We start from the raw sequence: 24,058 nt of genomic DNA on the forward strand, positions 1-24,058 counted from the left end.
GCCAGGGTCAACAAACGAGAATTGGTTTTAAGCAAGACCTTCCGGGTAGACTTGCTCAGACGCTCGGCAACAGCATTTTCAACCAATTGTAAGCGGTTCAGGCATGTATTGCCGAGACAGGTGAAAAAGTGAACTGCAGCAGTCGAGGCAGACGGCAATAAATACACCTATGAGCATCTCCATCTCAGCTATGTTATAATGCTGATTGGCAGATGGATGCATGCTGGGATTCCGCATGCGGCAAGCCGAGAGAGGCGCACCGCGGAGGTAGTGAGTGTGACGGATAGGGTGGTCGGGAGGCGCTCGGGGAGGGGGCTGTGCTGACTCTGGTTTCTCTTCATAACGCACAAGTCTTTCGCCTTTTACTAAAGACTTCCGTGGAGAGGAACAGCCATGAGTTTAAGATATTTTTGGCAGGCTTTGCCGAATGGCCGAGCCCTATGAGTTTGTGAAAAGTCAAAGAGCTGTCTACATCAAGTAGGGGGGGTCCACCAGCGAGAGCTTGGGTGGAGGTGCTAAGCAGCGGCCATTGTTGAGCGCACTCAAAACAGGGCACCACGACGAGTGCGATTTGTGCCGAGAGCTTGACTTGCACTTTGAAAACATGGGCGTCATCGCTTCTCGGCCTTTTGGCTAAGATCAAGTGTAGTATCTGTTCTTATCAGTTTAATATCTGATATGTCCCCTATATGGGGATAACATATTAAACCGATTTTTAGCAACAGGAGTTGAAACATGGGGCTTGCTCCGTTCACTCCACGCATCGACCCTGCATTGCAGTGCCGCTGGGAACGGTGCACCCTACTCTTGCCTTGTGAAAAACCAAGCTCTGACAAACATATGGAGTTATTTTGTGAAGATCTCCATAGGCCTAAGAACTTTTGCGGGATGCATGAAAATGTCAGGACTTTGGTTCAGAAAGTCAGTGCATTTTCATTGTACGGTGGTTTTCAAGAGCAGAGTTCATAAACTGATTCACAACAAACAAACAAAAACAACCTACAAACCCTAAACAGGCCTCCTCAAAATTGCTTAATACTGGATTATATGGCTGTACTGGCTCTTTACTATAGGCTCTGAACATAATCCCAAGAAGCTTGTAAAGGATTCTGAATTTGATTGGGAGCCAGGGTCAACAAACGAGAATTGGTTTTAAGCAAGACCTTCCGGGTAGACTTGCTCAGACGCTCGGCAACAGCATTTTCAACCAATTGTAAGCGGTTCAGGCATGTATTGCCGAGACAGGTGAAAAAGTGAACTGCAGCAGTCGAGGCAGACGGCAATAAATACACCTATGAGCATCTCCATCTCAGCTATGTTATAATGCTGATTGGCAGATGGATGCATGCTGGGATTCCGCATGCGGCAAGCCGAGAGAGGCGCACCGCGGAGGTAGTGAGTGTGACGGATAGGGTGGTCGGGAGGCGCTCGGGGAGGGGGCTGTGCTGACTCTGGTTTCTCTTCATAACGCACAAGTCTTTCGCCTTTTACTAAAGACTTCCGTGGAGAGGAACAGCCATGAGTTTAAGATATTTTTGGCAGGCTTTGCCGAATGGCCGAGCCCTATGAGTTTGTGAAAAGTCAAAGAGCTGTCTACATCAAGTAGGGGGGGGTCCACCAGCGAGAGCTTGGGTGGAGGTGCTAAACAGCGGCCGTTGTTGAGAACACTCAAAACAGGGCACCACGACGAGTGCGATTTGTGCCGAGAGCTTGACTTGCACTTTGAAAACATGGGCGTCATCGCTTCTCGGCCTTTTGGCTAAGATCAAGTGTAGTATCTGTTCTTATCAGTTTAATATCCGATATGTCCCCTATATGGGGATAACGTATTAAACCGATTTTTAGCAACAGGAGTTGAAACATGGTGCTTGCTCTGTTCACTCCACGCATCGACCCTGCATTGCAGTGCCGCTGGGAACGGTGCACCCTACTCTTGCCTTGTGAAAAACCAAGCTCTGACAAACATATGGAGTTATTTTGTGAAGATCTCCATAGGCCTAAGAACTTTTGCGGGATGCATGAAAATGTCAGGACTTTGGTTCAGAAAGTCAGTGCATTTTCATTGTGCTGTGGTTTTCAAGAGCAGAGTTCATAAACTGATTCACAACAAACAAACAAAAACAACCTACAAACCCTAAACAGGGCTCCTCAAAATTGCTTAATACTGGATTATATGGCTGTACTGGCTCTTTACTATAGGCTCTGAACATAATCCCAAGAAGCTTGTAAAGGATTCTGAATTTGATTGGGAGCCAGGGTCAACAAACGAGAATTGGTTTTAAGCAAGACCTTCCGGCTAGACTTGCTCAGACGCTCGGCAACAGCATTTTCAACCAATTGTAAGCGGTTCAGGCATGTATTGCCGAGACAGGTGAAAAAGTGAACTGCAGCAGTTGAGGCAGACGGCAATAAATAAACCTATGAGCATCTCCATCTCAGCTATGTTATAATGCTGATTGGCAGATGGATGCATGCTGGGATTCCGCATGTGGCAAGCCGAGAGAGGCGCACCGCGGAGGTGGTGAGTGTGACGGATAGGCTGGTCGGGAGGCGCTCGGGGAGGGGGCTGTGCTGACTCTGGTTTCTCTTCATAACGCACAAGTCTTTCGCCTTTTACTAAAGACTTCCGTGGAGAGGAACAGCCATGAGTTTAAGATATTTTTGGCAGGCTTTGCCGAATGGCCGAGCCCTATGAGTTTGTGAAAAGTCAAAGAGCTGTCTACATCAAGTAGGGGGGGGTCCACCAGCGAGAGCTTGGGTGGAGGTGCTAAACAGCGGCCGTTGTTGAGAACACTCAAAACAGGGCACCACGACGAGTGCGATTTGTGCCGAGAGCTTGACTTGCACTTTGAAAACATGGGCGTCATCGCTTCTCGGCCTTTTGGCTAAGATCAAGTGTAGTATCTGTTCTTATCAGTTTAATATCTGATATGTCCCCTATATGGGGATAACATATTAAACCGATTTTTAGCAACAGGAGTTGAAACATGGGGCTTGCTCCGTTCACTCCACGCATCGACCCTGCATTGCAGTGCCGCTGGGAACGGTGCACCCTACTCTTGCCTTGTGAAAAACCAAGCTCTGACAAACATATGGAGTTATTTTGTGAAGATCTCCATAGGCCTAAGAACTTTTGCGGGATGCATGAAAATGTCAGGACTTTGGTTCAGAAAGTCAGTGCATTTTCATTGTGCTGTGGTTTTCAAGAGCAGAGTTCATAAACTGATTCACAACAAACAAACAAAAACAACCTACAAACCCTAAACAGGGCTCCTCAAAATTGCTTAATACTGGATTATATGGCTGTACTGGCTCTTTACTATAGGCTCTGAACATAATCCCAAGAAGCTTGTAAAGGATTCTGAATTTGATTGGAGCCAGGGTCAACAAACGAGAATTGGTTTTAAGCAAGACCTTCCGGGTAGACTTGCTCAGACGCTCGGCAACAGCATTTTCAACCAATTGTAAGCGGTTCAGGCATGTATTGCCGAGACAGGTGAAAAAGTGAACTGCAGCAGTCGAGGCAGACGGCAATAAATACACCTATGAGCATCTCCATCTCAGCTATGTTATAATGCTGATTGGCAGATGGATGCATGCTGGGATCCGCATGCGGCAAGCAGAGAGAGGCGCACCGCGGAGGTAGTGAGTGTGACGGATAGGGTGGTCGGGAGGCGCTCGGGGAGGGGGCTGTGCTGACTCTGGTTTCTCTTCATAACGCACAAGTCTTTCGCCTTTTACTAAAGACTTCCGTGGAGAGGAACAGCCATGAGTTTAAGATATTTTTGGCAGGCTTTGCCGAATGGCCGAGCCCTATGAGTTTGTGAAAAGTCAAAGAGCTGTCTACATCAAGTAGGGGGGGGGGTCCAGCAGCGAGAGCTTGAGTGGAGGTGCTAAGCAGCGGCCGTTGTTGAGAACACTCAAAACAGGGAACCACGACGAGTGCGATTTGTGCCGAGAGCTTGACTTGCACTTTGAAAACATGGGCGTCATCGCTTCTCGGCCTTTTGGCTAAGATCAAGTGTAGTATCTGTTCTTATCAGTTTAATATCTGATATGTCCCCTATATGGGGATAACATATTAAACCGATTTTTAGCAACAGGAGTTGAAACATGGGGCTTGCTCCGTTCACTCCACGCATCGACCCTGCATTGCAGTGCCGCTGGGAACGGTGCACCCTACTCTTGCCTTGTGAAAAACCAAGCTCTGACAAACATATGGAGTTATTTTGTGAAGATCTCCATAGGCCTAAGAACTTTTGCGGGATGCATGAAAATGTCAGGACTTTGGTTCAGAAAGTCAGTGCATTTTCATTGTGCTGTGGTTTTCAAGAGCAGAGTTCATAAACTGATTCACAACAAACAAACAAAAACAACCTACAAACCCTAAACAGGCCTCCTCAAAATTGCTTAATACTGGATTATATGGCTGTACTGGCTCTTTACTATAGGCTCTGAACATAATCCCAAGAAGCTTGTAAAGGATTCTGAATTTGATTTGGAGCCAGGGTCAACAAACGAGAATTGGTTTTAAGCAAGACCTTCCGGGTAGACTTGCTCAGACGCTCGGCAACAGCATTTTCAACCAATTGTAAGCGGTTCAGGCATGTATTGCCGAGACAGGTGAAAAAGTGAACTGCAGCAGTCGAGGCAGACGGCAATAAATACACCTATGAGCATCTCCATCTCAGCTATGTTATAATGCTGATTGGCAGATGGATGCATGCTGGGATTCCGCATGCGGCAAGCCAAGAGAGGCGCACCGCGGAGGTAGTGAGTGTGACGGATAGGGTGGTCGGGAGGCGCTCGGGGGGGCTGTGCTGACTCTGGTTTCTCTTCATAACGCACAAGTCTTTCGCCTTTTACTAAAGACTTCCGTGGAGAGGAACAGCCATGAGTTTAAGATATTTTTGGCAGTCTTCGCCGAATGGCCGAGCCCTATGAGTTTGTGAAAAGTCAAAGAGCTGTCTACATCAAGTAGGGGGGGGGGGTCCAGCAGCGAGAGCTTGAGTGGAGGTGCTAAGCAGCGGCCGTTGTTGAGAACACTCAAAACAGGGAACCACGACGAGTGCGATTTGTGCCGAGAGCTTGACTTGCACTTTGAAAACATGGGCGTCATCGCTTCTCGGCCTTTTGGCTAAGATCAAGTGTAGTATCTGTTCTTATCAGTTTAATATCTGATATGTCCCCTATATGGGGATAACATATTAAACCGATTTTTAGCAACAGGAGTTGAAACATGGGGCTTGCTCCGTTCACTCCACGCATCGACCCTGCATTGCAGTGCCGCTGGGAACGGTGCACCCTACTCTTGCCTTGTGAAAAACCAAGCTCTGACAAACATATGGAGTTATTTTGTGAAGATCTCCATAGGCCTAAGAACTTTTGCGGGATGCATGAAAATGTCAGGACTTTGGTTCAGAAAGTCAGTGCATTTTCATTGTGCTGTGGTTTTCAAGAGCAGAGTTCATAAACTGATTCACAACAAACAAACAAAAACAACCTACAAACCCTAAACAGGGCTCCTCAAAATTGCTTAATACTGGATTATATGGCTGTACTGGCTCTTTACTATAGGCTCTGAACATAATCCCAAGAAGCTTGTAAAGGATTCTGAATTTGATTGGGAGCCAGGGTCAACAAACGAGAATTGGTTTTAAGCAAGACCTTCCGGGTAGACTTGCTCAGACGCTCGGCAACAGCATTTTCAACCAATTGTAAGCGGTTCAGGCATGTATTGCCGAGACAGGTGAAAAAGTGAACTGCAGCAGTCGAGGCAGACGGCAATAAATACACCTATGAGCATCTCCATCTCAGCTATGTTATAATGCTGATTGGCAGATGGATGCATGCTGGGATTCCGCATGCGGCAAGCCGAGAGAGGCGCACCGCGGAGGTAGTGAGTGTGACGGATAGGGTGGTCGGGAGGCGCTCGGGGAGGGGGCTGTGCTGACTCTGGTTTCTCTTCATAACGCACAAGTCTTTCGCCTTTTACTAAAGACTTCCGTGGAGAGGAACAGCCATGAGTTTAAGATATTTTTGGCAGGCTTTGCCGAATGGCCGAGCCCTATGAGTTTGTGAAAAGTCAAAGAGCTGTCTACATCAAGTAGGGGGGGGGGTCCACCAGCGAGAGCTTGGGTGGAGGTGCTAAGCAGCGGCCATTGTTGAGAGCACTCAAAACAGGGAACCACGACGAGTGCGATTTGTGCCGAGAGCTTGACTTGCACTTTGAAAACATGGGCGTCATCGCTTCTCGGCCTTTTGGCTAAGATCAAGTGTAGTATCTGTTCTTATCAGTTTAATATCTGATATGTCCCCTATATGGGGATAACATATTAAACCGATTTTTAGCAACAGGAGTTGAAACATGGGGCTTGCTCCGTTCACTCCACGCATCGACCCTGCATTGCAGTGCCGCTGGGAACGGTGCACCCTACTCTTGCCTTGTGAAAAACCAAGCTCTGACAAACATATGGAGTTATTTTGTGAAGATCTCCATAGGCCTAAGAACTTTTGCGGGATGCATGAAAATGTCAGGACTTTGGTTCAGAAAGTCAGTGCATTTTCATTGTACGGTGGTTTTCAAGAGCAGAGTTCATAAACTGATTCACAACAAACAAACAAAAACAACCTACAAACCCTAAACAGGGCTCCTCAAAATTGCTTAATACTGGATTATATGGCTGTACTGGCTCTTTACTATAGGCTCTGAACATAATCCCAAGAAGCTTGTAAAGGATTCTGAATTTGATTGGGAGCCAGGGTCAACAAACGAGAATTGGTTTTAAGCAAGACCTTCCGGGTAGACTTGCTCAGACGCTCGGCAACAGCATTTTCAACCAATTGTAAGCGGTTCAGGCATGTATTGCCGAGACAGGTGAAAAAGTGAACTGCAGCAGTCGAGGCAGACGGCAATAAATACACCTATGAGCATCTCCATCTCAGCTATGTTATAATGCTGATTGGCAGATGGATGCATGCTGGGATTCCGCATGCGGCAATGTGTGACGGATAGGGTGGTCGGGAGGCGCTCGGGGAGGGGGCTGTGCTGACTCTGGTTTCTCTTCATAACGCACAAGTCTTTCGCCTTTTACTAAAGACTTCCGTGGAGAGGAACAGCCATGAGTTTAAGATATTTTTGGCAGGCTTTGCCGAATGGCCGAGCCCTATGAGTTTGTGAAAAGTCAAAGAGCTGTCTACATCAAGTAGGGGGGGGTTCCACCAGCGAGAGCTTGGGTGGAGGTGCTAAGCAGCGGCCATTGTTGAGCGCACTCAAAACAGGGAACCACGACGAGTGCGATTTGTGCCGAGAGCTTGACTTGCACTTTGAAAACATGGGCGTCATCGCTTCTCGGCCTTTTGGCTAAGATCAAGTGTAGTATCTGTTCTTATCAGTTTAATATCTGATATGTCCCCTATATGGGGATAACATATTAAACCGATTTTTAGCAACAGGAGTTGAAACATGGGGCTTGCTCCGTTCACTCCACGCATCGACCCTGCATTGCAGTGCCGCTGGGAACGGTGCACCCTACTCTTGCCTTGTGAAAAACCAAGCTCTGACAAACATATGGAGTTATTTTGTGAAGATCTCCATAGGCCTAAGAACTTTTGCGGGATGCATGAAAATGTCAGGACTTTGGTTCAGAAAGTCAGTGCATTTTCATTGTGCTGTGGTTTTCAAGAGCAGAGTTCATAAACTGATTCACAACAAACAAACAAAAACAACCTACAAACCCTAAACAGGGCTCCTCAAAATTGCTTAATACTGGATTATATGGCTGTACTGGCTCTTTACTATAGGCTCTGAACATAATCCCAAGAAGCTTGTAAAGGATTCTGAATTTGATTGGGAGCCAGGGTCAACAAACGAGAATTGGTTTTAAGCAAGACCTTCCGGCTAGACTTGCTCAGACGCTCGGCAACAGCATTTTCAACCAATTGTAAGCGGTTCAGGCATGTATTGCCGAGACAGGTGAAAAAGTGAACTGCAGCAGTCGAGGCAGACGGCAATAAATACACCTATGAGCATCTCCATCTCAGCTATGTTATAATGCTGATTGGCAGATGGATGCATGCTGGGATTCCGCATGCGGCAAGCCGAGAGAGGCGCACCGCGGAGGTAGTGAGTGTGACGGATAGTCTGGTAGGGAGGCGCTCGGGGAGGGGTCTGTGCTGACTCTGGTTTCTCTTCATAACGCACAAGTCTTTCGCCTTTTACTAAAGACTTCCGTGGAGAGGAACAGCCATGAGTTTAAGATATTTTTGGCAGGCTTTGCCGAATGGCCGAGCCCTATGAGTTTGTGAAAAGTCAAAGAGCTGTCTACATCAAGTAGGGGGGGGGTCCACCAGCGAGAGCTTGGGTGGAGGTGCTAAGCAGCGGCCATTGTTGAGAGCACTCAAAACAGGGAACCACGACGAGTGCGATTTGTGCCGAGAGCTTGACTTGCACTTTGAAAACATGGGCGTCATCGCTTCTCGGCCTTTTGGCTAAGATCAAGTGTAGTATCTGTTCTTATCAGTTTAATATCTGATATGTCCCCTATATGGGGATAACATATTAAACCGATTTTTAGCAACAGGAGTTGAAACATGGGGCTTGCTCCGTTCACTCCACGCATCGACCCTGCATTGCAGTGCCGCTGGGAACGGTGCACCCTACTCTTGCCTTGTGAAAAACCAAGCTCTGACAAACATATGGAGTTATTTTGTGAAGATCTCCATAGGCCTAAGAACTTTTGCGGGATGCATGAAAATGTCAGGACTTTGGTTCAGAAAGTCAGTGCATTTTCATTGTGCTGTGGTTTTCAAGAGCAGAGTTCATAAACTGATTCACAACAAACAAACAAAAACAACCTACAAACCCTAAACAGGGCTCCTCAAAATTGCTTAATACTGGATTATATGGCTGTACTGGCTCTTTACTATAGGCTCTGAACATAATCCCAAGAAGCTTGTAAAGGATTCTGAATTTGATTGGGAGCCAGGGTCAACAAACGAGAATTGGTTTTAAGCAAGACCTTCCGGGTAGACTTGCTCAGACGCTCGGCAACAGCATTTTCAACCAATTGTAAGCGGTTCAGGCATGTATTGCCGAGACAGGTGAAAAAGTGAACTGCAGCAGTCGAGGCAGACGGCAATAAATACACCTATGAGCATCTCCATCTCAGCTATGTTATAATGCTGATTGGCAGATGGATGCATGCTGGGATTCCGCATGCGGCAAGCCGAGAGAGGCGCACCGCGGAGGTAGTGAGTGTGACGGATAGTCTGGTAGGGAGGCGCTCGGGGAGGGGGCTGTGCTGACTCTGGTTTCTCTTCATAACGCACAAGTCTTTCGCCTTTTACTAAAGACTTCCGTGGAGAGGAACAGCCATGAGTTTAAGATATTTTTGGCAGGCTTTGCCGAATGGCCGAGCCCTATGAGTTTGTGAAAAGTCAAAGAGCTGTCTACATCAAGTAGGGGGGGGGTCCACCAGCGAGAGCTTGGGTGGAGGTGCTAAGCAGCGGCCATTGTTGAGAGCACTCAAAACAGGGAACCACGACGAGTGCGATTTTTGCCGAGAGCTTGACTTGCACTTTGAAAACATGGGCGTCATCGCTTCTCGGCCTTTTGGCTAAGATCAAGTGTAGTATCTGTTCTTATCAGTTTAATATCTGATATGTCCCCTATATGGGGATAACATATTAAACCGATTTTTAGCAACAGGAGTTGAAACATGGGGCTTGCTCCGTTCACTCCACGCATCGACCCTGCATTGCAGTGCCGCTGGGAACGGTGCACCCTACTCTTGCCTTGTGAAAAGCCAAGCTCTGACAAACATATGGAGTTATTTTGTGAAGATCTCCATAGGCCTAAGAACTTTTGCGGGATGCATGAAAATGTCAGGACTTTGGTTCAGAAAGTCAGTGCATTTTCATTGTGCTGTGGTTTTCAAGAGCAGAGTTCATAAACTGATTCACAACAAACAAACAAAAACAACCTACAAACCCTAAACAGGGCTCCTCAAAATTGCTTAATACTGGATTATATGGCTGTACTGGCTCTTTACTATAGGCTCTGAACATAATCCCAAGAAGCTTGTAAAGGATTCTGAATTTGATTGGGAGCCAGGGTCAACAAACGAGAATTGGTTTTAAGCAAGACCTTCCGGGTAGACTTGCTCAGACGCTCGGCAACAGCATTTTCAACCAATTGTAAGCGGTTCAGGCATGTATTGCCGAGACAGGTGAAAAAGTGAACTGCAGCAGTCGAGGCAGACGGCAATAAATACACCTATGAGCATCTCCATCTCAGCTATGTTATAATGCTGATTGGCAGATGGATGCATGCTGGGATTCCGCATGCGGCAAGCCGAGAGAGGCGCACCGCGGAGGTAGTGAGTGTGACGGATAGGGTGGTCGGGAGGCGCTCGGGGAGGGGGCTGTGCTGACTCTGGTTTCTCTTCATAACGCACAAGTCTTTCGCCTTTTACTAAAGACTTCCGTGGAGAGGAACAGCCATGAGTTTAAGATATTTTTGGCAGGCTTTGCCGAATGGCCGAGCCCTATGAGTTTGTGAAAAGTCAAAGAGCTGTCTACATCAAGTAGGGGGGGGTCCACCAGCGAGAGCTTGGGTGGAGGTGCTAAGCAGCGGCCATTGTTGAGAGCACTCAAAACAGGGAACCACGACGAGTGCGATTTGTGCCGAGAGCTTGACTTGCACTTTGAAAACATGGGCGTCATCGCTTCTCGGCCTTTTGGCTAAGATCAAGTGTAGTATCTGTTCTTATCAGTTTAATATCTGATATGTCCCCTATATGGGGATAACATATTAAACCGATTTTTAGCAACAGGAGTTGAAACATGGGGCTTGCTCCGTTCACTCCACGCATCGACCCTGCATTGCAGTGCCGCTGGGAACGGTGCACCCTACTCTTGCCTTGTGAAAACCAAGCTCTGACAAACATATGGAGTTATTTTGTGAAGATCTCCATAGGCCTAAGAACTTTTGCGGGATGCATGAAAATGTCAGGACTTTGGTTCAGAAAGTCAGTGCATTTTCATTGTGCTGTGGTTTTCAAGAGCAGAGTTCATAAACTGATTCACAACAAACAAACAAAAACAACCTACAAACCCTAAACAGGGCTCCTCAAAATTGCTTAATACTGGATTATATGGCTGTACTGGCTCTTTACTATAGGCTCTGAACATAATCCCAAGAAGCTTGTAAAGGATTCTGAATTTGATTGGGAGCCAGGGTCAACAAACGAGAATTGGTTTTAAGCAAGACCTTCCGGGTAGACTTGCTCAGACGCTCGGCAACAGCATTTTCAACCAATTGTAAGCGGTTCAGGCATGTATTGCCGAGACAGGTGAAAAAGTGAACTGCAGCAGTCGAGGCAGACGGCAATAAATACACCTATGAGCATCTCCATCTCAGCTATGTTATAATGCTGATTGGCAGATGGATGCATGCTGGGATTCCGCATGCGGCAAGCCGAGAGAGGCGCACCGCGGAGGTAGTGAGTGTGACGGATAGGGTGGTCGGGAGGCGCTCGGGGAGGGGGCTGTGCTGACTCTGGTTTCTCTTCATAACGCACAAGTCTTTCGCCTTTTACTAAAGACTTCCGTGGAGAGGAACAGCCATGAGTTTAAGATATTTTTGGCAGGCTTTGCCGAATGGCCGAGCCCTATGAGTTTGTGAAAAGTCAAAGAGCTGTCTACATCAAGTAGGGGGGGGTCCACCAGCGAGAGCTTGGGTGGAGGTGCTAAGCAGCGGCCATTGTTGAGCGCACTCAAAACAGGGCACCACGACGAGTGCGATTTGTGCCGAGAGCTTGACTTGCACTTTGAAAACATGGGCGTCATCGCTTCTCGGCCTTTTGGCTAAGATCAAGTGTAGTATCTGTTCTTATCAGTTTAATATCTGATATGTCCCCTATATGGGGATAACATATTAAACCGATTTTTAGCAACAGGAGTTGAAACATGGGGCTTGCTCCGTTCACTCCACGCATCGACCCTGCATTGCAGTGCCGCTGGGAACGGTGCACCCTACTCTTGCCTTGTGAAAAACCAAGCTCTGACAAACATATGGAGTTATTTTGTGAAGATCTCCATAGGCCTAAGAACTTTTGCGGGATGCATGAAAATGTCAGGACTTTGGTTCAGAAAGTCAGTGCATTTTCATTGTACGGTGGTTTTCGAGAGCAGAGTTCATAAACTGATTCACAACAAACAAACAAAAACAACCTACAAACCCTAAACAGGCCTCCTCAAAATTGCTTAATACTGGATTATATGGCTGTACTGGCTCTTTACTATAGGCTCTGAACATAATCCCAAGAAGCTTGTAAAGGATTCTGAATTTGATTGGGAGCCAGGGTCAACAAACGAGAATTGGTTTTAAGCAAGACCTTCCGGGTAGACTTGCTCAGACGCTCGGCAACAGCATTTTCAACCAATTGTAAGCGGTTCAGGCATGTATTGCCGAGACAGGTGAAAAAGTGAACTGCAGCAGTCGAGGCAGACGGCAATAAATACACCTATGAGCATCTCCATCTCAGCTATGTTATAATGCTGATTGGCAGATGGATGCATGCTGGGATTCCGCATGCGGCAAGCCGAGAGAGGCGCACCGCGGAGGTAGTGAGTGTGACGGATAGTCTGGTAGGGAGGCGCTCGGGGAGGGGGCTGTGCTGACTCTGGTTTCTCTTCATAACGCACAAGTCTTTCGCCTTTTACTAAAGACTTCCGTGGAGAGGAACAGCCATGAGTTTAAGATATTTTTGGCAGGCTTTGCCGAATGGCCGAGCCCTATGAGTTTGTGAAAAGTCAAAGAGCTGTCTACATCAAGTAGGGGGGGGTCCACCAGCGAGAGCTTGGGTGGAGGTGCTAAGCAGCGGCCATTGTTGAGAGCACTCAAAACAGGGAACCACGACGAGTGCGATTTGTGCCGAGAGCTTGACTTGCACTTTGAAAACATGGGCGTCATCGCTTCTCGGCCTTTTGGCTAAGATCAAGTGTAGTATCTGTTCTTATCAGTTTAATATCTGATATGTCCCCTATATGGGGATAACATATTAAACCGATTTTTAGCAACAGGAGTTGAAACATGGGGCTTGCTCCGTTCACTCCACGCATCGACCCTGCATTGCAGTGCCGCTGGGAACGGTGCACCCTACTCTTGCCTTGTGAAAAGCCAAGCTCTGACAAACATATGGAGTTATTTTGTGAAGATCTCCATAGGCCTAAGAACTTTTGCGGGATGCATGAAAATGTCAGGACTTTGGTTCAGAAAGTCAGTGCATTTTCATTGTGCTGTGGTTTTCAAGAGCAGAGTTCATAAACTGATTCACAACAAACAAACAAAAACAACCTACAAACCCTAAACAGGGCTCCTCAAAATTGCTTAATACTGGATTATATGGCTGTACTGGCTCTTTACTATAGGCTCTGAACATAATCCCAAGAAGCTTGTAAAGGATTCTGAATTTGATTGGGAGCCAGGGTCAACAAACGAGAATTGGTTTTAAGCAAGACCTTCCGGGTAGACTTGCTCAGACGCTCGGCAACAGCATTTTCAACCAATTGTAAGCGGTTCAGGCATGTATTGCCGAGACAGGTGAAAAAGTGAACTGCAGCAGTCGAGGCAGACGGCAATAAATACACCTATGAGCATCTCCATCTCAGCTATGTTATAATGCTGATTGGCAGATGGATGCATGCTGGGATTCCGCATGCGGCAAGCCGAGAGAGGCGCACCGCGGAGGTAGTGAGTGTGACGGATAGTCTGGTAGGGAGGCGCTCGGGGAGGGGGCTGTGCTGACTCTGGTTTCTCTTCATAACGCACAAGTCTTTCGCCTTTTACTAAAGACTTCCGTGGAGAGGAACAGCCATGAGTTTAAGATATTTTTGGCAGGCTTTGCCGAATGGCCGAGCCCTATGAGTTTGTGAAAAGTCAAAGAGCTGTCTACATCAAGTAGGGGGTCCACCAGCGAGAGCTTGGGTGGAGGTGCTTAGCAGGGGCCATTGTTGAGCGCACTCAAAACAGGGCACCACGACGAGTGCGATTTGTGCCGAGAACTTGACTTGCACTTTGAAAACATGGGCGTCATCGCTTCTCGGCCTTTTGGCTAAGATCAAGTGTAGTATCTGTTCTTATCAGTTTAATATCTGATATGTCCCCTATATGGGGATAACATATTAAACCGATTTTTAGCAACAGGAGTTGAAACATGGGGCTTGCTCCGTTCACTCCACGCATCGACCCTGCATTGCAGTGCCGCTGGGAACGGTGCACCCTACTCTTGCCTTGTGAAAAACCAAGCTCTGACAAACATATGGAGTTATTTTGTGAAGATCTCCATAGGCCTAAGAACTTTTGCGGGATGCATGAAAATGTCAGGACTTTGGTTCAGAAAGTCAGTGCATTTTCATTGTGCTGTGGTTTTCAAGAGCAGAGTTCATAAACTGATTCACAACAAACAAACAAAAACAACCTACAAACCCTAAACAGGGCTCCTCAAAATTGCTTAATACTGGATTATATGGCTGTACTGGCTCTTTACTATAGGCTCTGAACATAATCCCAAGAAGCTTGTAAAGGATTCTGAATTTGATTGGGAGCCAGGGTCAACAAACGAGAATTGGTTTTAAGCAAGACCTTCCGGCTAGACTTGCTCAGACGCTCGGCAACAGCATTTTCAACCAATTGTAAGCGGTTCAGGCATGTATTGCCGAGACAGGTGAAAAAGTGAACTGCAGCAGTCGAGGCAGACGGCAATAAATACACCTATGAGCATCTCCATCTCAGCTATGTTATAATGCTGATTGGCAGATGGATGCATGCTGGGATTCCGCATGCGGCAAGCCGAGAGAGGCGCACCGCGGAGGTAGTGAGTGTGACGGATAGGGTGGTCGGGAGGCGCTCGGGGAGGGGGCTGTGCTGACTCTGGTTTCTCTTCATAACGCACAAGTCTTTCGCCTTTTACTAAAGACTTCCGTGGAGAGGAACAGCCATGAGTTTAAGATATTTTTGGCAGGCTTTGCCGAATGGCCGAGCCCTATGAGTTTGTGAAAAGTCAAAGAGCTGTCTACATCAAGTAGGGGGGGGTTCCACCAGCGAGAGCTTGGGTGGAGGTGCTAAGCAGCGGCCATTGTTGAGCGCACTCAAAACAGGGAACCACGACGAGTGCGATTTGTGCCGAGAGCTTGACTTGCACTTTGAAAACATGGGCGTCATCGCTTCTCGGCCTTTTGGCTAAGATCAAGTGTAGTATCTGTTCTTATCAGTTTAATATCTGATATGTCCCCTATATGGGGATAACATATTAAACCGATTTTTAGCAACAGGAGTTGAAAGATGGGGCTTGCTCCGTTCACTCCACGCATCGACCCTGCATTGCAGTGCCGCTGGGAACGGTGCACCCTACTCTTGCCTTGTGAAAAACCAAGCTCTGACAAACATATGGAGTTATTTTGTGAAGATCTCCATAGGCCTAAGAACTTTTGCGGGATGCATGAAAATGTCAGGACTTTGGTTCAGAAAGTCAGTGCATTTTCAATGTGCTGTGGTTTTCAAGAGCAGAGTTCATAAACTGATTCACAACAAACAAACAAAAACAACCTACAAACCCTAAACAGGGCTCCTCAAAATTGCTTAATACTGGATTATATGGCTGTACTGGCTCTTTACTATAGGCTCTGAACATAATCCCAAGAAGCTTGTAAAGGATTCTGAATTTGATTGGGAGCCAGGGTCAACAAACGAGAATTGGTTTTAAGCAAGACCTTCCGGGTAGACTTGCTCAGACGCTCGGCAACAGCATTTTCAACCAATTGTAAGCGGTTCAGGCATGTATTGCCGAGACAGGTGAAAAAGTGAACTGCAACAGTCGAGGCAGACGGCAATAAATACACCTATGAGCATCTCCATCTCAGCTATGTTATAATGCTGATTGGCAGATGGACGCATGCTGGGATTCCGCATGCGGCAAGCAGAGAGAGGCGCACCGCGGAGGTAGTGAGTGTGACGGATAGGGTGGTCGGGAGGCGCTCGGGGAGGGGGCTGTGCTGACTCTGGTTTCTCTTCATAACGCACAAGTCTTTCGCCTTTTACTAAAGACTTCCGTGGAGAGGAACAGCCATGAGTTTAAGATATTTTTGGCAGGCTTTGCCGAATGGCCGAGCCCTATGAGTTTGTGAAAAGTCAAAGAGCTGTCTACATCAAGTAGGGGGGGGTCCACCAGCGAGAGCTTGGGTGGAGGTGCTAAGCAGCGGCCATTGTTGAGCGCACTCAAAACAGGGCACCACGACGAGTGCGATTTGTGCCGAGAGATTGACTTGCACTTTGAAAACATGGGCGTCATCGCTTCTCGGCCTTTTGGCTAAGATCAAGTGTAGTATCTGTTCTTATCAGTTTAATATCTGATATGTCCCCTATATGGGGATAACATATTAAACCGATTTTTAGCAACAGGAGTTGAAAGATGGGGCTTGCTCGTTCACTCCACGCTTCGACCCTGCATTGCAGTGCCGCTGGGAACGGTGCACCCTACTCTTGCCTTGTGAAAAACCAAGCTCTGACAAACATATGGAGTTATTTTGTGAAGATCTCCATAGGCCTAAGAACTTTTGCGGGATGCATGAAAATGTCAGGGCTTTGGTTCAGAAAGTCAGTGCATTTTCATTGTACGGTGGTTTTCAAGAGCAGAGTTCATAAACTTATTCACAACAAACAAACAAAAACAACCTACAAACCCTAAACAGGCCTCCTCAAAATTGCTTAATACTGGATTATATGGCTGTACTGGCTCTTTACTATAGGCTCTGAACATAATCCCAAGAAGCTTGTAAAGGATTCTGAATTTGATTGGGAGCCAGGGTCAACAAACGAGAATTGGTTTTAAGCAAGACCTTCCGGGTAGACTTGCTCAGACGCTCGGCAACAGCATTTTCAACCAATTGTAAGCGGTTCAGGTATGTATTGCCGAGACAGGTGAAAAAGTGAACTGCAGCAGTCGAGGCAGACGGCAATAAATACACCTATGAGCATCTCCATCTCAGCTATGTTATAATGCTGATTGGCAGATGGATGCATGCTGGGATTCCGCATGCGGCAAGCCGAGAGAGGCGCACCGCGGAGGTAGTGAGTGTGACGGATAGGGTGGTCGGGAGGCGCTCGGGGAGGGGGCTGTGCTGACTCTGGTTTCTCTTCATAACGCACAAGTCTTTTGCCTTTTACTAAAGACTTCCGTGGAGAGGAACAGCCATGAGTTTAAGATATTTTTGGCAGGCTTTGCCGAATGGCCGAGCCCTATGAGTTTGTGAAAAGTCAAAGAGCTGTCTACATCAAGTAGGGGGGGGTCCACCAGCGAGAGCTTGGGTGGAGGTGCTAAGCAGCGGCCATTGTTGAGAGCACTCAAAACAGGGAACCACGACGAGTGCGATTTTTGCCGAGAGCTTGACTTGCACTTTGAAAACATGGGCGTCATCGCTTCTCGGCCTTTTGGCTAAGATCAAGTGTAGTATCTGTTCTTATCAGTTTAATATCTGATATGTCCCCTATATGGGGATAACATATTAAACCGATTTTTAGCAACAGGAGTTGAAACATGGGGCTTGCTCCGTTCACTCCACGCATCGACCCTGCATTGCAGTGCCGCTGGGAACGGTGCACCCTACTCTTGCCTTGTGAAAAGCCAAGCTCTGACAAACATATGGAGTTATTTTGTGAAGATCTCCATAGGCCTAAGAACTTTTGCGGGATGCATGAGAATGTCAGGACTTTGGTTCAGAAAGTCAGTGCATTTTCATTGTGCTGTGGTTTTCAAGAGCAGAGTTCATAAACTGATTCACAACAAACAAACAAAAACAACCTACAAACCCTAAACAGGCCTCCTCAAAATTGCTTAATACTGGATTATATGGCTGTACTGGCTCTTTACTATAGGCTCTGAACATAATCCCAAGAAGCTTGTAAAGGATTCTGAATTTGATTGGGAGCCAGGGTCAACAAACGAGAATTGGTTTTAAGCAAGACCTTCCGGGTAGACTTGCTCAGACGCTCGGCAACAGCATTTTCAACCAATTGTAAGCGGTTCAGGTATGTATTGCCGAGACAGGTGAAAAAGTGAACTGCAGCAGTCGAGGCAGACGGCAATGAATACACCTATGAGCATCTCCATCTCAGCTATGTTATAATGCTGATTGGCAGATGGATGCATGCTGGGATTTCGCATGCGGCAAGCCGAGAGAGGCGCACCGCGGAGGTGGTGAGTGTGACGGATAGGCTGGTCGGGAGGCGCTCGGGGAGGGGGCTGTGCTGACTCTGGTTTCTCTTCATAACGCACAAGTCTTTCGCCTTTTACTAGAGACTTCCGTGGAGAGGAACAGCCATGAGTTTAAGATATTTTTGGCAGACTTTGCCGAATGGCCGAGCCCTATGAGTTTGTGAAAAGTCAAAGAGCTGTCTACATCAAGTAGGGGGTCCACCAGCGAGAGCTTGGGTGGAGGTGCTTAGCAGGGGCCATTGTTGAGCGCACTCAAAACAGGGCACCACGACGAGTGCGATTTGTGCCGAGAACTTGACTTGCACTTTGAAAACATGGGCGTCATCGCTTCTCGGCCTTTTGGCTAAGATCAAGTGTAGTATCTGTTCTTATCAGTTTAATATCTGATATGTCCCCTATATGGGGATAACATATTAAACCGATTTTTAGCAACAGGAGTTGAAACATGGGGCTTGCTCCGTTCACTCCACGCATCGACCCTGCATTGCAGTGCCGCTGGGAACGGTGCACCCTACTCTTGCCTTGTGAAAAACCAAGCTCTGACAAACATATGGAGTTATTTTGTGAAGATCTCCATAGGCCTAAGAACTTTTGCGGGATGCATGAAAATGTCAGGACTTTGGTTCAGAAAGTCAGTGCATTTTCATTGTGCTGTGGTTTTCAAGAGCAGAGTTCATAAACTGATTCACAACAAACAAACAAAAACAACCTACAAACCCTAAACAGGGCTCCTCAAAATTGCTTAATACTGGATTATATGGCTGTACTGGCTCTTTACTATAGGCTCTGAACATAATCCCAAGAAGCTTGTAAAGGATTCTGAATTTGATTGGGAGCCAGGGTCAACAAACGAGAATTGGTTTTAAGCAAGACCTTCCGGCTAGACTTGCTCAGACGCTCGGCAACAGCATTTTCAACCAATTGTAAGCGGTTCAGGCATGTATTGCCGAGACAGGTGAAAAAGTGAACTGCAGCAGTCGAGGCAGACGGCAATAAATACACCTATGAGCATCTCCATCTCAGCTATGTTATAATGCTGATTGGCAGATGGACGCATGCTGGGATTCCGCATGCGGCAAGCAGAGAGAGGCGCACCGCGGAGGTAGTGAGTGTGACGGATAGGGTGGTCGGGAGGCGCTCGGGGAGGGGGCTGTGCTGACTCTGGTTTCTCTTCATAACGCACAAGTCTTTCGCCTTTTACTAAAGACTTCCGTGGAGAGGAACAGCCATGAGTTTAAGATATTTTTGGCAGGCTTTGCCGAATGGCCGAGCCCTATGAGTTTGTGAAAAGTCAAAGAGCTGTCTACATCAAGTAGGGGGGGGTTCCACCAGCGAGAGCTTGGGTGGAGGTGCTAAGCAGCGGCCATTGTTGAGCGCACTCAAAACAGGGCACCACGACGAGTGCGATTTGTGCCGAGAGATTGACTTGCACTTTGAAAACATGGGCGTCATCGCTTCTCGGCCTTTTGGCTAAGATCAAGTGTAGTATCTGTTCTTATCAGTTTAATATCTGATATGTCCCCTATATGGGGATAACATATTAAACCGATTTTTAGCAACAGGAGTTGAAACATGGGGCTTGCTCCGTTCACTCCACGCATCGACCCTGCATTGCAGTGCCGCTGGGAACGGTGCACCCTACTCTTGCCTTGTGAAAAACCAAGCTCTGACAAACATATGGAGTTATTTTGTGAAGATCTCCATAGGCCTAAGAACTTTTGCGGGATGCATGAAAATGTCAGGGCTTTGGTTCAGAAAGTCAGTGCATTTTCATTGTACGGTGGTTTTCAAGAGCAGAGTTCATAAACTTATTCACAACAAACAAACAAAAACAACCTACAAACCCTAAACAGGCCTCCTCAAAATTGCTTAATACTGGATTATATGGCTGTACTGGCTCTTTACTATAGGCTCTGAACATAATCCCAAGAAGCTTGTAAAGGATTCTGAATTTGATTGGGAGCCAGGGTCAACAAACGAGAATTGGTTTTAAGCAAGACCTTCCGGGTAGACTTGCTCAGACGCTCGGCAACAGCATTTTCAACCAATTGTAAGCGGTTCAGGCATGTATTGCCGAGACAGGTGAAAAAGTGAACTGCAGCAGTCGAGGCAGACGGCAATAAATACACCTATGAGCATCTCCATCTCAGCTATGTTATAATGCTGATTGGCAGATGGATGCATGCTGGGATTCCGCATGCGGCAAGCCGAGAGAGGCGCACCGCGGAGGTAGTGAGTGTGACGGATAGGGTGGTCGGGAGGCGCTCGGGGAGGGGGCTGTGCTGACTCTGGTTTCTCTTCATAACGCACAAGTCTTTCGCCTTTTACTAAAGACTTCCGTGGAGAGGAACAGCCATGAGTTTAAGATATTTTTGGCAGGCTTTGCCGAATGGCCGAGCCCTATGAGTTTGTGAAAAGTCAAAGAGCTGTCTACATCAAGTAGGGGGGGGTCCACCAGCGAGAGCTTGGGTGGAGGTGCTAAGCAGCGGCCATTGTTGAGAGCACTCAAAACAGGGAACCACGACGAGTGCGATTTTTGCCGAGAGCTTGACTTGCACTTTGAAAACATGGGCGTCATCGCTTCTCGGCCTTTTGGCTAAGATCAAGTGTAGTATCTGTTCTTATCAGTTTAATATCTGATATGTCCCCTATATGGGGATAACATATTAAACCGATTTTTAGCAACAGGAGTTGAAACATGGGGCTTGCTCCGTTCACTCCACGCATCGACCCTGCATTGCAGTGCCGCTGGGAACGGTGCACCCTACTCTTGCCTTGTGAAAAGCCAAGCTCTGACAAACATATGGAGTTATTTTGTGAAGATCTCCATAGGCCTAAGAACTTTTGCGGGATGCATGAAAATGTCAGGACTTTGGTTCAGAAAGTCAGTGCATTTTCATTGTGCTGTGGTTTTCAAGAGCAGAGTTCATAAACTGATTCACAACAAACAAACAAAAACAACCTACAAACCCTAAACAGGGCTCCTCAAAATTGCTTAATACTGGATTATATGGCTGTACTGGCTCTTTACTATAGGCTCTGAACATAATCCCAAGAAGCTTGTAAAGGATTCTGAATTTGATTGGGAGCCAGGGTCAACAAACGAGAATTGGTTTTAAGCAAGACCTTCCGGCTAGACTTGCTCAGACGCTCGGCAACAGCATTTTCAACCAATTGTAAGCGGTTCAGGCATGTATTGCCGAGACAGGTGAAAAAGTGAACTGCAGCAGTCGAGGCAGACGGCAATAAATACACCTATGAGCATCTCCATCTCAGCTATGTTATAATGCTGATTGGCAGATGGATGCATGCTGGGATTCCGCATGCGGCAAGCCGAGAGAGGCGCACCGCGGAGGTAGTGAGTGTGACGGATAGTCTGGTAGGGAGGCGCTCGGGGAGGGGGCTGTGCTGACTCTGGTTTCTCTTCATAACGCACAAGTCTTTCGCCTTTTACTAAAGACTTCCGTGGAGAGGAACAGCCATGAGTTTAAGATATTTTTGGCAGGCTTTGCCGAATGGCCGAGCCCTATGAGTTTGTGAAAAGTCAAAGAGCTGTCTACATCAAGTAGGGGGGGGTCCACCAGCGAGAGCTTGGGTGGAGGTGCTAAGCAGCGGCCATTGTTGAGAGCACTCAAAACAGGGAACCACGACGAGTGCGATTTGTGCCGAGAGCTTGACTTGCACTTTGAAAACATGGGCGTCATCGCTTCTCGGCCTTTTGGCTAAGATCAAGTGTAGTATCTGTTCTTATCAGTTTAATATCTGATATGTCCCCTATATGGGGATAACATATTAAACCGATTTTTAGCAACAGGAGTTGAAACATGGGGCTTGCTCCGTTCACTCCACGCATCGACCCTGCATTGCAGTGCCGCTGGGAACGGTGCACCCTACTCTTGCCTTGTGAAAAACCAAGCTCTGACAAACATATGGAGTTATTTTGTGAAGATCTCCATAGGCCTAAGAACTTTTGCGGGATGCATGAAAATGTCAGGACTTTGGTTCAGAAAGTCAGTGCATTTTCATTGTGCTGTGGTTTTCAAGAGCAGAGTTCATAAACTGATTCACAACAAACAAACAAAAACAACCTACAAACCCTAAACAGGGCTCCTCAAAATTGCTTAATACTGGATTATATGGCTGTACTGGCTCTTTACTATAGGCTCTGAACATAATCCCAAGAAGCTTGTAAAGGATTCTGAATTTGATTGGGAGCCAGGGTCAACAAACGAGAATTGGTTTTAAGCAAGACCTTCCGGGTAGACTTGCTCAGACGCTCGGCAACAGCATTTTCAACCAATTGTAAGCGGTTCAGGCATGTATTGCCGAGACAGGTGAAAAAGTGAACTGCAGCAGTCGAGGCAGACGGCAATAAATACACCTATGAGCATCTCCATCTCAGCTATGTTATAATGCTGATTGGCAGATGGATGCATGCTGGGATTCCGCATGCGGCAAGCCGAGAGAGGCGCACCGCGGAGGTAGTGAGTGTGACGGATAGGGTGGTCGGGAGGCGCTCGGGGAGGGGGCTGTGCTGACTCTGGTTTCTCTTCATAACGCACAAGTCTTTCGCCTTTTACTAAAGACTTCCGTGGAGAGGAACAGCCATGAGTTTAAGATATTTTTGGCAGGCTTTGCCGAATGGCCGAGCCCTATGAGTTTGTGAAAAGTCAAAGAGCTGTCTACATCAAGTAGGGGGGGGTCCACCAGCGAGAGCTTGGGTGGAGGTGCTAAGCAGCGGCCATTGTTGAGCGCACTCAAAACAGGGAACCACGACGAGTGCGATTTGTGCCGAGAGCTTGACTTGCACTTTGAAAACATGGGCGTCATCGCTTCTCGGCCTTTTGGCTAAGATCAAGTGTAGTATCTGTTCTTATCAGTTTAATATCTGATATGTCCCCTATATGGGGATAACATATTAAACCGATTTTTAGCAACAGGAGTTGAAACATGGGGCTTGCTCCGTTCACTCCACGCATCGACCCTGCATTGCAGTGCCGCTGGGAACGGTGCACCCTACTCTTGCCTTGTGAAAAACCAAGCTCTGACAAACATATGGAGTTATTTTGTGAAGATCTCCATAGGCCTAAGAACTTTTGCGGGATGCATGAAAATGTCAGGACTTTGGTTCAGAAAGTCAGTGCATTTTCATTGTGCTGTGGTTTTCAAGAGCAGAGTTCATAAACTGATTCACAACAAACAAACAAAAACAACCTACAAACCCTAAACAGGGCTCCTCAAAATTGCTTAATACTGGATTATATGGCTGTACTGGCTCTTTACTATAGGCTCTGAACATAATCCCAAGAAGCTTGTAAAGGATTCTGAATTTGATTGGGAGCCAGGGTCAACAAACGAGAATTGGTTTTAAGCAAGACCTTCCGGCTAGACTTGCTCAGACGCTCGGCAACAGCATTTTCAACCAATTGTAAGCGGTTCAGGCATGTATTGCCGAGACAGGTGAAAAAGTGAACTGCAGCAGTCGAGGCAGACGGCAATAAATACACCTATGAGCATCTCCATCTCAGCTATGTTATAATGCTGATTGGCAGATGGATGCATGCTGGGATTCCGCATGCGGCAAGCAGAGAGAGGCGCACCGCGGAGGTAGTGAGTGTGACGGATAGGGTGGTCGGGAGGCGCTCGGGGAGGGGGCTGTGCTGACTCTGGTTTCTCTTCATAACGCACAAGTCTTTCGCCTTTTACTAAAGACTTCCGTGGAGAGGAACAGCCATGAGTTTAAGATATTTTTGGCAGGCTTTGCCGAATGGCCGAGCCCTATG

General features: G+C 47.2%; 43 non-coding genes across 43 annotated transcripts; all 43 read left to right on the forward strand.

Annotated features, from left to right (window-relative positions):
• The first annotated feature begins 321 nt into the window (after window positions 1-321).
• LOC124849483 lies at window positions 322-434 on the forward strand. Its single transcript, XR_007029933.1, has one exon. It is a non-coding gene; the product is annotated as a U5 spliceosomal RNA (small nuclear RNA).
• Window positions 435-613: 179 nt separating this feature from the next.
• Window positions 614-805, forward strand: LOC124849492. The gene has a single exon (XR_007029942.1). It is a non-coding gene; the product is annotated as a U2 spliceosomal RNA (small nuclear RNA).
• Window positions 806-1,446: 641 nt separating this feature from the next.
• LOC124849484 lies at window positions 1,447-1,559 on the forward strand. Its single transcript, XR_007029934.1, has one exon. It is a non-coding gene; the product is annotated as a U5 spliceosomal RNA (small nuclear RNA).
• A 180-nt stretch (window positions 1,560-1,739) lies between these two features.
• On the forward strand, window positions 1,740-1,931 carry LOC124849476. The gene has a single exon (XR_007029926.1). It is a non-coding gene; the product is annotated as a U2 spliceosomal RNA (small nuclear RNA).
• Window positions 1,932-2,572: 641 nt separating this feature from the next.
• Window positions 2,573-2,685, forward strand: LOC124849485. Its single transcript, XR_007029935.1, has one exon. It is a non-coding gene; the product is annotated as a U5 spliceosomal RNA (small nuclear RNA).
• Window positions 2,686-2,865: 180 nt separating this feature from the next.
• Window positions 2,866-3,057, forward strand: LOC124849503. The gene has a single exon (XR_007029953.1). It is a non-coding gene; the product is annotated as a U2 spliceosomal RNA (small nuclear RNA).
• A 639-nt stretch (window positions 3,058-3,696) lies between these two features.
• Window positions 3,697-3,809, forward strand: LOC124849486. The gene has a single exon (XR_007029936.1). It is a non-coding gene; the product is annotated as a U5 spliceosomal RNA (small nuclear RNA).
• A 182-nt stretch (window positions 3,810-3,991) lies between these two features.
• On the forward strand, window positions 3,992-4,183 carry LOC124849514. The gene has a single exon (XR_007029964.1). It is a non-coding gene; the product is annotated as a U2 spliceosomal RNA (small nuclear RNA).
• Window positions 4,184-4,821: 638 nt separating this feature from the next.
• LOC124849533 lies at window positions 4,822-4,934 on the forward strand. The gene has a single exon (XR_007029983.1). It is a non-coding gene; the product is annotated as a U5 spliceosomal RNA (small nuclear RNA).
• A 183-nt stretch (window positions 4,935-5,117) lies between these two features.
• On the forward strand, window positions 5,118-5,309 carry LOC124849525. Its single transcript, XR_007029975.1, has one exon. It is a non-coding gene; the product is annotated as a U2 spliceosomal RNA (small nuclear RNA).
• A 641-nt stretch (window positions 5,310-5,950) lies between these two features.
• LOC124849487 lies at window positions 5,951-6,063 on the forward strand. The gene has a single exon (XR_007029937.1). It is a non-coding gene; the product is annotated as a U5 spliceosomal RNA (small nuclear RNA).
• Window positions 6,064-6,245: 182 nt separating this feature from the next.
• On the forward strand, window positions 6,246-6,437 carry LOC124849534. Its single transcript, XR_007029984.1, has one exon. It is a non-coding gene; the product is annotated as a U2 spliceosomal RNA (small nuclear RNA).
• A 612-nt stretch (window positions 6,438-7,049) lies between these two features.
• LOC124849488 lies at window positions 7,050-7,162 on the forward strand. The gene has a single exon (XR_007029938.1). It is a non-coding gene; the product is annotated as a U5 spliceosomal RNA (small nuclear RNA).
• Window positions 7,163-7,343: 181 nt separating this feature from the next.
• LOC124849537 lies at window positions 7,344-7,535 on the forward strand. The gene has a single exon (XR_007029987.1). It is a non-coding gene; the product is annotated as a U2 spliceosomal RNA (small nuclear RNA).
• A 641-nt stretch (window positions 7,536-8,176) lies between these two features.
• LOC124849489 lies at window positions 8,177-8,289 on the forward strand. Its single transcript, XR_007029939.1, has one exon. It is a non-coding gene; the product is annotated as a U5 spliceosomal RNA (small nuclear RNA).
• Window positions 8,290-8,470: 181 nt separating this feature from the next.
• LOC124849538 lies at window positions 8,471-8,662 on the forward strand. The gene has a single exon (XR_007029988.1). It is a non-coding gene; the product is annotated as a U2 spliceosomal RNA (small nuclear RNA).
• Window positions 8,663-9,303: 641 nt separating this feature from the next.
• Window positions 9,304-9,416, forward strand: LOC124849490. The gene has a single exon (XR_007029940.1). It is a non-coding gene; the product is annotated as a U5 spliceosomal RNA (small nuclear RNA).
• A 181-nt stretch (window positions 9,417-9,597) lies between these two features.
• On the forward strand, window positions 9,598-9,789 carry LOC124849539. The gene has a single exon (XR_007029989.1). It is a non-coding gene; the product is annotated as a U2 spliceosomal RNA (small nuclear RNA).
• A 641-nt stretch (window positions 9,790-10,430) lies between these two features.
• On the forward strand, window positions 10,431-10,543 carry LOC124849491. The gene has a single exon (XR_007029941.1). It is a non-coding gene; the product is annotated as a U5 spliceosomal RNA (small nuclear RNA).
• Window positions 10,544-10,723: 180 nt separating this feature from the next.
• LOC124849540 lies at window positions 10,724-10,915 on the forward strand. The gene has a single exon (XR_007029990.1). It is a non-coding gene; the product is annotated as a U2 spliceosomal RNA (small nuclear RNA).
• Window positions 10,916-11,555: 640 nt separating this feature from the next.
• LOC124849493 lies at window positions 11,556-11,668 on the forward strand. The gene has a single exon (XR_007029943.1). It is a non-coding gene; the product is annotated as a U5 spliceosomal RNA (small nuclear RNA).
• Window positions 11,669-11,848: 180 nt separating this feature from the next.
• On the forward strand, window positions 11,849-12,040 carry LOC124849541. Its single transcript, XR_007029991.1, has one exon. It is a non-coding gene; the product is annotated as a U2 spliceosomal RNA (small nuclear RNA).
• Window positions 12,041-12,681: 641 nt separating this feature from the next.
• On the forward strand, window positions 12,682-12,794 carry LOC124849494. Its single transcript, XR_007029944.1, has one exon. It is a non-coding gene; the product is annotated as a U5 spliceosomal RNA (small nuclear RNA).
• Window positions 12,795-12,974: 180 nt separating this feature from the next.
• Window positions 12,975-13,166, forward strand: LOC124849542. The gene has a single exon (XR_007029992.1). It is a non-coding gene; the product is annotated as a U2 spliceosomal RNA (small nuclear RNA).
• Window positions 13,167-13,807: 641 nt separating this feature from the next.
• LOC124849495 lies at window positions 13,808-13,920 on the forward strand. The gene has a single exon (XR_007029945.1). It is a non-coding gene; the product is annotated as a U5 spliceosomal RNA (small nuclear RNA).
• Window positions 13,921-14,097: 177 nt separating this feature from the next.
• LOC124849543 lies at window positions 14,098-14,289 on the forward strand. Its single transcript, XR_007029993.1, has one exon. It is a non-coding gene; the product is annotated as a U2 spliceosomal RNA (small nuclear RNA).
• A 641-nt stretch (window positions 14,290-14,930) lies between these two features.
• On the forward strand, window positions 14,931-15,043 carry LOC124849496. Its single transcript, XR_007029946.1, has one exon. It is a non-coding gene; the product is annotated as a U5 spliceosomal RNA (small nuclear RNA).
• Window positions 15,044-15,224: 181 nt separating this feature from the next.
• On the forward strand, window positions 15,225-15,416 carry LOC124849573. Its single transcript, XR_007030023.1, has one exon. It is a non-coding gene; the product is annotated as a U2 spliceosomal RNA (small nuclear RNA).
• A 641-nt stretch (window positions 15,417-16,057) lies between these two features.
• Window positions 16,058-16,170, forward strand: LOC124849497. Its single transcript, XR_007029947.1, has one exon. It is a non-coding gene; the product is annotated as a U5 spliceosomal RNA (small nuclear RNA).
• A 180-nt stretch (window positions 16,171-16,350) lies between these two features.
• LOC124849475 lies at window positions 16,351-16,541 on the forward strand. Its single transcript, XR_007029925.1, has one exon. It is a non-coding gene; the product is annotated as a U2 spliceosomal RNA (small nuclear RNA).
• A 641-nt stretch (window positions 16,542-17,182) lies between these two features.
• Window positions 17,183-17,295, forward strand: LOC124849531. The gene has a single exon (XR_007029981.1). It is a non-coding gene; the product is annotated as a U5 spliceosomal RNA (small nuclear RNA).
• Window positions 17,296-17,475: 180 nt separating this feature from the next.
• LOC124849544 lies at window positions 17,476-17,667 on the forward strand. Its single transcript, XR_007029994.1, has one exon. It is a non-coding gene; the product is annotated as a U2 spliceosomal RNA (small nuclear RNA).
• A 641-nt stretch (window positions 17,668-18,308) lies between these two features.
• On the forward strand, window positions 18,309-18,421 carry LOC124849536. Its single transcript, XR_007029986.1, has one exon. It is a non-coding gene; the product is annotated as a U5 spliceosomal RNA (small nuclear RNA).
• A 177-nt stretch (window positions 18,422-18,598) lies between these two features.
• On the forward strand, window positions 18,599-18,790 carry LOC124849545. Its single transcript, XR_007029995.1, has one exon. It is a non-coding gene; the product is annotated as a U2 spliceosomal RNA (small nuclear RNA).
• A 641-nt stretch (window positions 18,791-19,431) lies between these two features.
• Window positions 19,432-19,544, forward strand: LOC124849498. Its single transcript, XR_007029948.1, has one exon. It is a non-coding gene; the product is annotated as a U5 spliceosomal RNA (small nuclear RNA).
• A 181-nt stretch (window positions 19,545-19,725) lies between these two features.
• LOC124849546 lies at window positions 19,726-19,917 on the forward strand. Its single transcript, XR_007029996.1, has one exon. It is a non-coding gene; the product is annotated as a U2 spliceosomal RNA (small nuclear RNA).
• Window positions 19,918-20,558: 641 nt separating this feature from the next.
• Window positions 20,559-20,671, forward strand: LOC124849499. The gene has a single exon (XR_007029949.1). It is a non-coding gene; the product is annotated as a U5 spliceosomal RNA (small nuclear RNA).
• A 180-nt stretch (window positions 20,672-20,851) lies between these two features.
• Window positions 20,852-21,043, forward strand: LOC124849547. Its single transcript, XR_007029997.1, has one exon. It is a non-coding gene; the product is annotated as a U2 spliceosomal RNA (small nuclear RNA).
• A 641-nt stretch (window positions 21,044-21,684) lies between these two features.
• LOC124849500 lies at window positions 21,685-21,797 on the forward strand. Its single transcript, XR_007029950.1, has one exon. It is a non-coding gene; the product is annotated as a U5 spliceosomal RNA (small nuclear RNA).
• Window positions 21,798-21,977: 180 nt separating this feature from the next.
• Window positions 21,978-22,169, forward strand: LOC124849548. The gene has a single exon (XR_007029998.1). It is a non-coding gene; the product is annotated as a U2 spliceosomal RNA (small nuclear RNA).
• A 641-nt stretch (window positions 22,170-22,810) lies between these two features.
• LOC124849501 lies at window positions 22,811-22,923 on the forward strand. Its single transcript, XR_007029951.1, has one exon. It is a non-coding gene; the product is annotated as a U5 spliceosomal RNA (small nuclear RNA).
• Window positions 22,924-23,103: 180 nt separating this feature from the next.
• On the forward strand, window positions 23,104-23,295 carry LOC124849549. The gene has a single exon (XR_007029999.1). It is a non-coding gene; the product is annotated as a U2 spliceosomal RNA (small nuclear RNA).
• A 641-nt stretch (window positions 23,296-23,936) lies between these two features.
• LOC124849502 lies at window positions 23,937-24,049 on the forward strand. Its single transcript, XR_007029952.1, has one exon. It is a non-coding gene; the product is annotated as a U5 spliceosomal RNA (small nuclear RNA).
• Window positions 24,050-24,058: the final 9 nt, after the last annotated feature.

Source organism: Scophthalmus maximus, chromosome 17, assembly GCF_022379125.1.
Source record: "Scophthalmus maximus strain ysfricsl-2021 chromosome 17, ASM2237912v1, whole genome shotgun sequence".
Lineage (NCBI taxonomy): Eukaryota > Metazoa > Chordata > Actinopteri > Pleuronectiformes > Scophthalmidae > Scophthalmus > Scophthalmus maximus.